The sequence below is a fragment of the Callospermophilus lateralis genome, chromosome 5, assembly GCF_048772815.1.
Source record: "Callospermophilus lateralis isolate mCalLat2 chromosome 5, mCalLat2.hap1, whole genome shotgun sequence".
NCBI lineage: Eukaryota > Metazoa > Chordata > Mammalia > Rodentia > Sciuridae > Callospermophilus > Callospermophilus lateralis.
The window spans coordinates 89,372,275-89,386,038 of NC_135309.1; the positions used below are offsets into that span (position 1 = coordinate 89,372,275).

At 39.0% G+C, this 13,764-nt stretch overlaps 1 long non-coding RNA gene across 1 annotated transcript in view; it reads right to left on the bottom strand.

Annotated features, from left to right (window-relative positions):
* Positions 1-1,076: 1,076 nt before the first annotated feature.
* LOC143399884 (uncharacterized) overlaps positions 1,077-13,764 on the bottom strand; it is a 322,203-nt gene continuing 309,515 nt past the window's right edge. The window contains exon 3 of the long non-coding RNA XR_013091444.1: positions 1,077-1,184. This is a non-coding gene — a long non-coding RNA (uncharacterized LOC143399884). The remainder of the gene's footprint in view (positions 1,185-13,764) is intronic.

Consider the following 13,764-nt stretch of genomic DNA (forward strand, 5'->3'; position numbering starts at 1 on the left):
TCTCAAGCAAATGAAACTCAGCTTTTTCTACTCTGGAGCAGCCTCCTTATGTAAAGTACCCAGTTGTTGCTTTAAAGGGGAGTCAAGAAAGAGTAATGTAGTAGCATCATTACTGTAAAAGCTAAAGGATATTTTAACTCTCCCCTCCACCCTACCAAAGAGAAAAAAAAAGTAGAAAGGAGCTAATTTTAAAATACAAAACAAAGCTTAACATAAAATATTTAGTATCTTTTTTTAAAAAAATAATAAATTATCCTGATTTTCTTGTCTTATCATGAATAATTATAGTATTTATTTTGTCTAGGTAAAATCCATTTGACAAATTGCAATCTAGATCTGAGGACTTCTGAGGACTTCAAATTATTCACTAGTTTACCCTCAAAGAATTTTCAAAATCTGTGTGTGCCTTATTTTTTAACTGAAGTTAAAATTTTCATCATCATTTAAATAATTGCAAATGATGTACGGGTGTGTTGTAAATGTTGCTATTTTAAAATAAAACTGTCAGAGCTCTTTATAGAGATAGGGAATTGTGATCATTCTTCCAGTGACAAAATATTTGCTTCAAAACCAAATGTAAGATCATTGCCCTCTTCCCACGCCTTTCTTCACACACAATAACTTTTTGTCTCAATGCTCACAATATCATAATTTTTAAAGATATTTTAAGTGGTAATGAAATCAACTCATGCAGTACCCAAAATGCACTTAACTCAATGAAGCAATGCTAATGTGAGCAACTGCAACCATAGTCCTGTGGGCTCAGGGTATTGGTAGTGTGGCCAATGTGATGAAAACACATTCTGTCTTCAGAGATGTGGGAATATGGCGAATGTATAGCTTAGCATTAAGGAGACATTGCTGGTTGATCTCCTTGAGGGAGAAAAACATGGGTAGCTATGAGGAAAGAGATAATCTATGCCAGTAAGAGGAAGAGAGATATTAATTCAGTCTTATTGATGTGTCTAACTGCCTTTCTGTTCTAGAATTAGAAATTATCCTTTAACAAGTCACCCAACATACCTGAAATTTGGGGCTATCTTAAAGGAAGGCAGCCAGTGGAAAGCCAGGTCACAATGGGTCTCCTAAGGACGGTAGTTTCTGAAGCTGTCTTCCCAGGTCAGCAGCATTAGCCTCACCTGAGCACTTCTTTGAAATGTAGATTCTCAGGTCTCAATCCAGGCCTGCTGAATCAGAAGGTTTGGGGGTGGGTTCAGCACTCAGTATCTTAGCAAGAGCTCACAGATAAATTCAGTTATTCCATTCATTGCCTGTTATCCTATTTGTTTGTGTCCACATCTAAAAGTCCAGCAGGCTCTTCTCAGGTGTATTCACCTGAGAAGAAACCCTATGTATCTGCTTGAGCCAGAATGTCCAGGACAGCACTCTTTAAGGTCATCTCAGTGGTGGCAGCAACAGTTCCAACTAGCAAGAATTTCTAAGAGGAAGATAAATCCTGGGGAATGAGAACCCTGGATTCAGTTCAGTCTCACATGGACAGTGGTACACTACCACCCTTGTTGTTAAGCTTAGGGGATCTGAGTTGGTTTTACTGAGGTATTATTTTCTAAGGGGAAGGTAATTTGGGGTTGGAAGAAGGTGTTAATAACACTACATCCCTTCACAATATCAGATCTTAAATTATACTACAGAGCTGTAATAACAAAAAAGGCATGGTATTGGCAGAAAAATAGAATTGAAGACTGAAGGACTTAAAATCACCATACTACAGTGACTTAGCCACATCAATGTTTCTAGTAGCTCAATTCACAACAGCCAAGCTATGGAACCAACATAGGTGCCCTTCAACAGATTAATGGATAAAGAAAATGTGATTTATATATACATATATACACACACAATGGAATATTAACCAGCCTTAAAGAAGAATGAAATTATGGCATTTAGACCAGTAATGGATGGTGCTAGAGAATATCATGCTAAGTGAAATAAGCCAACATCCAGGACAGCACAAAAAAAAAACCAAAGGCCAAATATTCTCTCTGATATGTGGATGCTAACCTATAACAAGGGAGGCAGGGAGGGGAAGTATAGAAGTTCAGTGGATTAGACAAAGGGGGATGAAAGAAAGGGAGAGGGATGGGAATAGGAAAGAGTAGAATGAATTGGACACAACTTTCCTATGCTCCAATATGAATACACAGCCCGTAAACTCCACATGATGTTCAACCACAAGAATGGGATCAAAATTGCAATGGTTGCACCCCATGCATGCACCCTACTGTGATGTATATCTAAAAACAACAACAACAAAAATACCACAACATCATAAGAAGAAAGAAACTTCTTCATTTCTAATTCTCCCATATATCTCATGATGCCTGGAGAAAGTCACCATTCAGTATCTTTGACACATCTCTAACACTTAGGCGAAAAAGAGAGAAACAATGAGAAAACTATTTAGCCTCAGGGCCTTTCAGGCTCAAATTTCTAGCTAGAATTGAATATTAATTGCTTGGTTTTGCCATTATTTCTTTTTGTGGTTACCATCTACTATGGCAGAATCACTGGTTTTTCCATTTGTAGTCATTATCTAACAGTTCCACTTATATAAAATCTATTTAAGTGAAACATGCATCATTTGAAAGAAAAACATTTATAAAATTATAGTAGAGGTTGTTTGAGGATATGGTATGTAAATGGGAACCACTATATTAAGGAAGACTGTGGGTTGTTACCTAGGCATTTACACTGAAGAGACTTCAAATTCAAAAAGAAAATTATTATTCCTAATTTAACCTTCAAACTCTCTTTCAGTAAAGCTTATACATAGTACCTTGGGTGTGACTTAATCTTTTATAATCACTTTTCTCTTTTTTCCATGTTGTCTATTGGTACATTATAATCATACATAATGGTGGGATTTGTTGTTACATATTCGTACATGCACACAATATAAAAATATAATTTGGCCATTTAATTCCCCAGTTTCCCCTTTCCCTCTCCTCCTTTCTTCCCCTGGTCCTTTTGTCCATTTCGTCTATATTTGTCCATTTCATTCAATTTTCATGAGATTACCCCCCCACACACTTTTATTTTCCTTTTTCCTATCTAGCTTCCACATAAAAGAGAAAACATACAACTCTTGCCTATCTGAGTTTGGCTTATTTAGCTTAACATAATGTTCTCAAGTCCCATTCATTTTCCTTCAAATGACATGATTTCATTATGACTGAATAGAACTCAGTTGTGTACATATACCAAAGTTTCTTTTTTTAAAAGAGAGAGAGAATTTTTTAATATTTATTTTTATTTTTTTTGGTGGACACAACATCTTTATTTTTTATGTAGTGCTGAAGAACGAACCCAGCGCCCCGTGCATGCCAGGTAAGCGCGTTACCACTTGAGCCACATCCCCAGCCCCCACATTTTCTTTATCCATTCTTCCATTGATAGACACCAAGGTTGTTCCATAGTTTGGCTACTGTGAATTGTGCTACTCTAAACATGGATATGCATGTATCACTATAGTATGCTGATTTTAATTCTTTAGGATAAATACCAAGGAGTATAACCACTGATCTTAAAATAAAAAACAAATGAACCAAACAGAAAGAGATGTAACAAAGATTTTTATGATAACAACTTTAAGATTAAAAACTAAAAAAAAAACAACTTAAATCTACAGTAAGTCATGTTTTCTAATGACAAGACAAATAAAAAGATATAAATTTCTCTCCATTACTGGTGGCAATTAAATGCAAAATGATTCCCACTGATAATCATGATTATATGCTGTACACAAATAATACTTCTGTATATAATTTGTAGACATTTAGATTTAAGAAAATACTGTTTTATTAGACCCTGGGTACAAAATTTTTCTACTAAACTATTTCTATTACACCCACCCACCTTATCACTTCAAATGTACCTTAAGACTATTCACTGATGTTTCCCTGGGCATAGGTAGTGATGGTAGATTTGGGATATAAATTACAAACATTCAGCTATTTTCCACTATTATTTTTTCAGTAATGAACAGTGATTTTAGCATATGGATTAGTAGGTATAATTTATGTTCATTTCTAATTAGAAAATTGTCATGACATATACTTCCTAGAGCTTGGAGCAAGTCTTCTCTGCTTCCTGACTGTTTACTGGCTTTGGAAGATGTGAAAGTTTCTTATAAACCAAGCAAATGTTAATAAAAGGGGCAGTGGTACCATCTTCCTTTGAAGGGTAATGCTTCAATGAGGAAAGGTCATGCAACTAAGGTAGATAACTTTGGCCCTTGGTAACCAAAGTGACTGAATTTTCCTGTTTCTCTTATTGTCACTTGAGTGAGTAAACACATTATGAATGTCACTAGATTTCAGAGACTACTAAGAGTCTTCAAGCTGATTCAGTTCTTACTAACCAACCCCACAGTCCCAGAGGTTCATAGCCAAGATGACTGAGTTAATAACTCATTAAAAATTAACAGAAATAAAATTGAACAGACTGGTGCTACTCATAACATGCTAACCAGCAGCGGGGTGTTGAGGGCAGAGTGGCTCACTGCTTTCAGTAACAAGCTCCTTTCACACAAGGACCTGAGCTTAAAGGGAACTGTTTGCCAGAGGCATCTAGAGATAAATATACACTCCTGTAGAAAATGTTCTAGATCCTGGGAAGACAACAGCACAAATTAGATAATATTATGTCCTTGTTAAATCTGTACATAATTTGTGTTGCAAAATATAACCTTGAGGCAAATAGCAAAAACATAGCTTGGCTGGATTTTCTTCTTTCTCTTAATATTGACTATTTTAAAAATGAAACAAAAAACTTCACTAGTGGCATTTTCCTGTTAAAGTCTCTCTTTTTCTTTATTTTTCCCCCCAGTACTGAGGATTGTTTCCAGGGGCACTCTTTTTTATTTTTAATCTTAAGACAAGGTCTTTTTAAGGCTGAGCCTGACCTCATACCTGTGATCCTCCTGCCTCAGCCTCCCGAGTCATTGGGATTAATGACACACCATAAAGCCTTTCTGTGATACTGTCCATGTTAAATGGTTGTGAGTGTACCCAGTCTTTGGAGATTGAAGGAGCCCACTCTACAGAGCTTGAAGACTTTTGTCCCTTTTCATCTACAGCTTTTTGTCTTTAGCAGGACCCTGGGGAGATTTTCATATAGTCATGCTAGGGAGCTGCCCACACTCAGTTTGCTGGTTTTCCTTAGTTCTTGGTAGTGCTAAGTCCAGTGAGCCACCTATCATCTCTACCAGCAAATCAGACATAGAAGTGTCTGTGCTGGCAACATTTAGTCCTCCTCCAAGGATGAGGACTGGTATGTATTCCTGCATTTGACAAGGGCATCTTATATTGCTTGCCTCCATACCCGTAACTTCAAATTTTATGTTAAGTGTTCGTGTCACTTAAACTACATGACTATGTGTCTCTGATAAGACAAATCTGAATCTTTCTATACTTTCGGGTTTTCCCCTGCTCACCGTGTGATTCACACTTAGTCACTTAACTCCCCTGCTCTATCATTTCTTATCCATCATGTGCACTGTTGGAACAACTAACCAGTAAAGAATAATACCTTGATTTTACAAAAGGCTAACCTTCCAAGGAACAGACTTCCTGAGGCATGGGGGTGAGCTTCACAAACCCCAGGGATGAAGGTTTTATTATGCGTGCTGTTTTTACATTTGGGTTCTGCTTTACAGATGCAGCTTACAAGGTACAAGATGTTTAAATAATTTATTGGGATAGTATGTTATCATATTTTATTTAAAGCATGTTATCAAAAGCCTCTGGTGGTTCTCTTCTGATACAGGCTATCCAAATCAAGTTGCATGGCTAAAGTACTTCACTGTAGTATCTGGAAGTAGTCAACAATGTTAGTAATCACCAGGAAAGCCAGAAACCTGGCCTCTCATTATTTTAGCAGGTGCTGGGAAAGATATTTTGTTACTTTCTTCCTAAAATTGCTTTTATTTCCAGGATAAATTCAGTTTCTGTCCCTGTTGATGAAGTTTCGTAGTTCCCACAGCATATACATGGCCGGCCACTACAAACAAAAAAACCAAAGAGCTGGAATGGCACAGAGATCAGGACAGAAACATGAGAACTGGCCTTGCCAAGGTGCAAAGGTCAGAGTTGAGAACTCCAGGAGCCAAATCTCTGAGTCTCTAGAGTACAAACAGCCAGGCAAAAGTTCTCCCTGGAACAGGGTGTTCTGCTGCATTTCCAATAACCCCGCCTCTGGGCCTCTGGGCCTCTGGGCAGGGCCTCCACTGCTCACAAAATACCTCTTCCCCAGGGCTCACCTCTAGGAAGAGGACAGAATAGACTCCAGAAAAAGCAGCAAGACCATCACCAAATCATATTTATACAGACTGAAACTGAATCTCTCTAGACTAAAATCTCAGAGCAGTTGTCTTTGTGATATGATCGACTCAGAGTGCAATACTTTTTATTATCTAAATATTCCTATTAGGCCCTGAGACTTGCCCATGTTGTGGCCATACCCAGTGAAATTTGTAACTTCTATTAATTAGCAAGGGTTACAAAGGAAGAAGGATAATCAGTGAAGCAAAGCATGAAGAGAGCAGAAATAAAATAGCATAGGAGGGCACACGAATTAGGTCATAAAAGAAAGAACTACGTAAAACCAAGCAGAGTCTTACCCTCAAATATTTGAAACTGAAATTTGAAATGCACAAATGATTTGAGATGCAAGAGCAGAATAAAAAATAGATTCTTTTCCCTTTACTTTGGTTTCTCTTTCAGTATTTCAGCCTAATACTTATTAGATGATACTGAGAATTTCTTAATGATTGTTTTATAACAATTTTTGTGCTACCATTTTCAGAAATAAAAGAATATTATCAGTGATGTATGCAGTCCTTTCATTTCTCATTTGAAACTTACTTCCTAGCTATGCCTCTAGCAAGGAATTCAGAATAGATGAGGCTGAGACAATAAAGAAAAGAAAAATAATATTTTAAAGTTTCCTTAGCTTTGGAAGCATAAGAAACAAAGTTTTAAGTACTAATTTCTTGTATGTTCTTATAATGCTTGGACTACTTTCTTGGTTATGGCTCTCTGATAATGCCCAGAGAATTTTGTAAAGTCATAGACAGTAAGCTAATCAAGAGAGTTGTAAAATGATTGAGTTTATGTCAGAAATCTGTTCCAAAGATTTTTAGATCCTGAGAAAAAGATTTGATCTCTCCAGGTTTCTCTTTTTCCAAAAGAGAAGGCCAGCACTGAACTTGGCAGTATCTTTCCTCTATGGAAGAAAATGTCCAAAAAAGATCTTATACTACATAGAAATGAACATCATGAGCATAGTTTTCAGATGTGGAGATTTATATTACAGAAGATCCACCAGCATACCCACGGGAATGAAGACATCATCTCCAGTGGCTGTGTTTCTGGTTCTGTGACATCTTTCTCCCAGGGTAACTATGGTCATGAGTGTTATCTGAATAAATTCTACCTTTCTCTTCATAACTAGAAAAGTCTCAGGAGCCAACTGACACACTAAGATGATAAAGTATGTAAAATGCAAATTTATATAGTCTTATGGTTTGGCTATGAGGTGTCTCTCCAAAGTTCCTGTGTTGATGCAGAAATGGTCAAAGGGAAATGATTATATCATGCATGAGAGCTGTGATTTAATCAGTCCATTCTAGTTTGAATGGACTGGGAGGTAATTCTAGACAAGTGGGGCATGGCTGGAAGAGATGGAAACTGGGGTATTCCCTGAAAGGGTGCATCTTTCCTGTAGCCCCTTCCCTCACCCCCACTCCATGCTTCTGCTGCCTGGCTGCCATGTCTTGAACAGCTTCCCTTTGCCACGTTTTTCCACCATGATGGTCTGCCTCACCATGGGCCCAGAGCAACAGTCTGCACACCCTGGACTAAAGCTCTGAAACTATGAACAAACATAAACTTTTCCTTCTCTAAGTTGTTCAAGTTGTTCTTTTTGGGTATTTTGTTCACAGCAATGTAAAACTGACTAACACATAGGATCAATTGCTATTATATAGCTATACAGAGATTATAGTTGGTTCTTATCAAATGAAAGACTCCCATTTCCTTCTCTTGGTTGAAAACAGGAGAGGGGAAATCAGGGTAAATGGATGGGGCTTGCACTAGAGCTTAACAGCAAATTAAAATGTGTGTGTGTGTGTGTGTGTGTGTGTGTGGACTCATTGCTGCTTTCATATTGGAACAGACTCTGGAAACCCCAGAGTAAGTTTTACTTTTCTTTTAGCTCAGTTTTAGTTTTAGGTTTTTATGGTGTCAGGTTCAAATTTGTCATTGTTGCAAACACAATTTTTTTTTCATATACTCTTCATTTAATATTGTAGAGACAAATGTAAACTCATAATTTCTGCAAAATAGCTCTTAACTTAGTATAACATATTTACTGGGTTAATGAAATTCTTCCCAGATTTATTCTCTGAATATTCTTTCTGATGATTCACAGTTTGGGGGTGATATTTTCCACTCCTTGATGCATAGGTGAAAGATCTAAGTCCTCAGATAGCCTGAGGACCAGGGCCAGAACTAATCTCTGAACTCCAAATCCAATGCTCTTTGAGGTACATCATTCGCTTCCTTCTGAAGCACTACTCTTTTTTTTTTTTTCTAAAACACTACTCTTGAAGTAAATAAAAACGTGTTAATGATCTTCAAAGCCAGTTTGGGACAAATAGTAATAGTAAAGGTTTTATAGTAAAACCCCACACAAGAAACTGCAGAACTCCTTGCAGTGTGGCTTGGACTTGTGTCTTCCAGTGGAAGGCACTAGAGGGCAGTGCACTCTTCAGAACACATTGGGTCTAGCCGAACTTCTGGAAGTGAGGACCTACAATGTTTGGCAGACTTATTAACAGTTTTTAAAACAAACAGGATATATAAATAATATAGGCCTAGTACCCTTTTTGGCTGTGTTGCTGGAGAAAGCAACTGAATAGGTATTTAGCTGTGGGCTTTTTCTTCTCTCTGTCTCTAGGCATAAAGGCCAACTGATATATATATATATCAGTTGTCTGGGGATGTAGCTTAGGGTAGGGCACTTGCATGTATGAGAACTTGACCTCAATCTCCAGTACCACTACCAAAAAAAAATAATTAGTAAAAGTGGAAGCAAAGAACAGAGAGAGAATAGAATGTTAGCAGAAAATTACTGCTGCATGAGTCTTGCTGAAGCTTAAATGAGTGGTGAGGAGTGGCAGAAACCAAGGCTTAAGGGTGAGCAAGGGACAGTCACAGAGGGTGTGCATGCTGAGAAAGAGGTTACACTTCTGTGTGAAGATTTAGAATAGTTTTAGCAAAGAGGGACAGAGACAGATTTACACTTTATAGGTAGTGTAATAGGTAGCAATGAAGGGGAGCAAATCTAGAAACCAAGAGCTGATTAGGAGCCTGCTATACTGGTACAAATAAGAGAAGGTACCTTTGAGAAAGAGTATTGGTGGTAAGGAATAGAGTATTTGAGAAACGCACAGGAGGAAAAAACATCAGGATCTGATGATCAGTTGGATGAAGAGATTGAGGAAGAGAAAAAGTCAAGGCTGACATTTCACAACTTCAGTTACTGGGTTAAAAAAAAAAGTGACACATAAATAGAGATTGGAGGGAAATGCTACATTTGGGTTTTGAGGAATAGATTCAAAAATATCTAAAGAGTACCAGAGCAAAGATGATTAGCAGGTGATGGAATTGTTGAGTCTGAAGCTTGCAGGAACAGTCTGAGTTGGGATTGAATGAGCGTCATTAGCATACAGGTGGTAGATGAAATGCTGAGAGTGGATAAATTCATCCTTGAAGAGTTATCAGAACTGAGAAGAGCAGTGGACTGGTGGGCTGACAACAGACACCTGGGTACCCAGTATGTAACTGGTGGGTGAAGGGAAAGGAGCCCAAGGTTTATAAGGAACAGAAACAAGACAAACCAAGATAGTATAATACTGTCAGGGACAGTGGAGCTTATAATAAACACTGCCAAATGCCCTGGAAATGCACAGCAAGACAACAACTGAAAAATGTCCATTGTACTTTAGAATTAGAAGAATTCAGGTGGCCCTAACAAAAATAGCAGGCAGACTGCAGGGGGGTGCTGAGTGAATGAATGGCACATGAGTGGTTACTCTTTTAAGATGTTTGGATGAAATAGAAGAGGCGGGACCCTCTCAAGGGGACGGAGTGTCAGAGGTAGATTTACTTTTTCACAAATGGGAGGGAAACTAACAAGTTTAGTCTGAAGGATACATATCCCTGCAAGAGCAAGGTTAAAGTTTTAGGAGGGAGGATGACTGGAGTCATCTTGAAACAAAAGGGGGCACCAAATCTTTTAAAAACTGGAGTAAGATAATGAGGGGTGTGGCTGCATCTCAGATTTCAGGTGTGGAGAGGCAAAAAATCGAAGGAGCATTCAATAGTCTCTGTAGCAGGATACCTTGTTGAGATATAATTTTAGATTAATTTTAATATCATAGTCTAGTATAAGACTAATCTTTCCACAGCATATTATAGTAGAATGGACAAGTCAGCCTTTGTTCTGTGAGCTCCTGGTCTTGAATCTAAAAGTGAAGATAACTTTCGTGTTTCTGGACAAAAAAAAAAAAAAAAAAAAAAAAAAAAATGAGTTTGGGGGATACCAGAGTAGGAATTCCCTCCTGGCTTTTGTTTAAAGTATTATTTAATCAGAATTCTATAAATAGTCCTCACTATACATACAACATGACTATGTTCATACCCATCCAAGGAGATAGAGTAAGTATTGAGGTTGAAGGAGATGAATGATAGGACCCTGGGTTGACTTTTCTGAGACAGCGAAAGTGGCCAATGGCAACAAGTTGTTCAAGTGGCACACAGCCAGGCCTTCCAAGCCATTTCCTAAAGGTGGCAGGACCTCTGAAGGGCTGGCACATGAATGTTAAGGGTCCTGAGCTCTCAGTCATGAGCACCAGGCCACCTTCCTCATGTTGCATCAGGGATGAAATAGGGATGGGTGGGCTTTGGAATGGAGCCTCAAGCCTTTGAATAGATGTTCTAGCCTGGACAATAAACAAATTAGCAATGACTGTGACAGGCTGGAAAAGAGAAGTCTCCCCGCCAATTTTCTGATCTGGGTTCTCCTCCAGGGATGCCTACCAGCCCCTGGAGAGCAGAGCCTGTACTAATGACTACTGAGCATTGGCACTCTGAAGAAAGAATTTTGAACTTGAATTTAAAAAAAAAAAACACCAAAAAATGAGATATGACATTTTTTGAACCTAAGTATGTTGAAGAGACTTCATCCTTAACACATGCCAATTTTCTTGCTGAGGCAAAGCTACACCTGCTTCACACATATCTTACAGACAAGTATAAGTAAGACTCAGAGAGGCTGAGTTTTGCAACTAAAACCACACAGCTCATCAGAGCTTTAGCCTGTTTTCTCTTATTCTTTGCTAGTTAAAATAGGTGCCCTTTCTAGTAGCTGCCCACCTGAGCAATCACACATAGTGTCCACTTCCTCCCCCTCTGCTGTTGCTCTACACAGAAGTTGCCCTCACTTCAGGCCTCACCACAAAAAGCTTCGACTCTCCAGCTGCCTCCCCACAGTTAACCTTTGACCACAGGAAGAAAGAATCTTAGCTTTGGACCCTTCCCTGGCCCCACCTGACACCTGGATGCAGTCCCAGCCAGAACCAAGAGGGTGTGCCCTGCGCAGGTAAGAAGACAACAGAAATCAAAGGACTCAGAAGGCCCACGGGCTTGTTTTCCCTACCATCCATTCCACTTAGACAAAAGGCAACAGAGGCCTCCCAGCAGGCCAGGAGCTGATCTAGCCCCTTAAAACACTACATCAACAGGAAAAGGCTGCTCCTTCTAGTTTTTCAAAGTCTTTTCCAAACACACAGCTCCTCATCTGACTATGCAGAGAACAGCAGAAGCTTCCCCTATTCAAACCCCCACCAAGAACACCTCGTACGGGTCATTCTAACTCTGGCACACACACAGTCCTGGAAGTGCAGACAGAGGCATAAGAGCCCTGAACTCTTGTCCCCTGTTAACTGGGTCACCACTTCGTGCTGAGGGAGGAGGAGGGGACAAGAAACATTTGCACTTAGCTGATGGGCTATTAATGGAATCAGGGAATTGTCAAGTAGAGAAGCTATAAAAACACAAGGGCTTCCCCTATAAAATTGGCAGCCCAAGACCCAGAACCTTCAGAAAAGAAAGGCAAATGACCAGGAAAGCAGAAATTCACACACTGAGCGATATGGCCAGAAGGAAACTACAGGGTTGTGCTCAAGGTATAGATGTTGCCTGAATCAGGATCCCTAGTCAGATGGGGAAGGAGAACCTGGGTGGCTGTTCACACACCAAATCCCAGACCCTGTAGGGGAGGCTGTGGGGCAGCGAAGCAGGTGCCTATGGAACTCCTCAGGAACTTAAACAGTGCCAGCAGTTGGAAGTCTTCAAGAAGACTACCCGCCTCACTTCTCATTCCTAGATTTTCATGCCATTGTTGCTCTGTCCCCAAATCTGGCACACACTCTCTGCAGAATTGATTTTCCGAGTACATAATCATCTTGACTTTAGCAGTTTATATGTTAATTTGTATCCTTGCCCACTACTGACAACAAGCAATTCTAGTTGTCTATTTATGATTAAACAATTTATTCAGGTCAGAAAAAAAAAAAAAGTCCAAATTGATTTAAAGAAAACCACCCAAGCAAAAGTAACCAAGGTTATATGCAATAGCCTTCCATCTGGGAAGAAGCCCAGGATACTCCCAGATAAAAGAAGCAAACTCAGCTGCAGTCAACCCTGTCTCAACATGAGGATGAAAGAGAAATGGAAACTTAAAACACTGTGTTATGATAAACTGTGAGTTCTCCTTCCCTGCATGGATACCCTGAAGGTTTGCAGTTTGGGTTTGTGGGGGAGGTGGTGTTTTTTTTTAATCGATCTCTTGGCTAAATTTTCCTGACAGTCCTATTTTATTTCCTTACCTTACACTGGGGGACCCTGAGGCCTCCTTTATCCCAGATCACTGCCGGGACCAGTGATTACGTGAGCTGTAAAGGGCTTCTGGCTCCTAATGAGACCTCCTACAGAAGGATCTGCAAAGCTACAGGAGTGACTCGTGCACCTTTTGCCAATGTCATGTTGACAACGTGACATAAAACACGCTTTAGCCTACAAATGATTGTATTCTCATCTTTCCTCTTCATCTCATCATCATTTAAGGCTGAAAAAGCAAAACCAGTTAGACAAGGATTTAATCCATAGTAATCTCTGCATTGAAAACCCTTCCAAATCAGTGACATTTCTGTCTACAAACCCACCAGGCAGGGACAGTAACTTGACTCAGTGCCAGAATAAAGTTGAGATTCAGTAAATATTTAATGTTGTCAATGAAATAATTTCTTTAAATTCTGACCTTTGATTCAGCTAGTTTCTTTGCAGAAGGTAAATAGAAGCAAGAAGAGGTAGGACTATTTTTGTCCTGGTGAGCATATAGAAACAAGAGAAATAAGCTGCAATAAAACACAAGCAGTGATCAAGCTGAAAAACAAGAATGACTTGGCAATTTGTTTAAAAGAGATGAAGGTTTTTTGTTTTTTTTTTTTAATCAATTGACCAAGTTTATTAATGCTATTGGTGTAGTCTATGCCTGTGTCTCTTGGTTGCATAATTAAGAAGTGTGGGATCCCATATAATTACCCTTCTGTCAACTCCCACCTCCCCCTTTTGGTTTGTTTTTATGGTGTTCTGCATGTAAACAAGAGAACGGGAATGA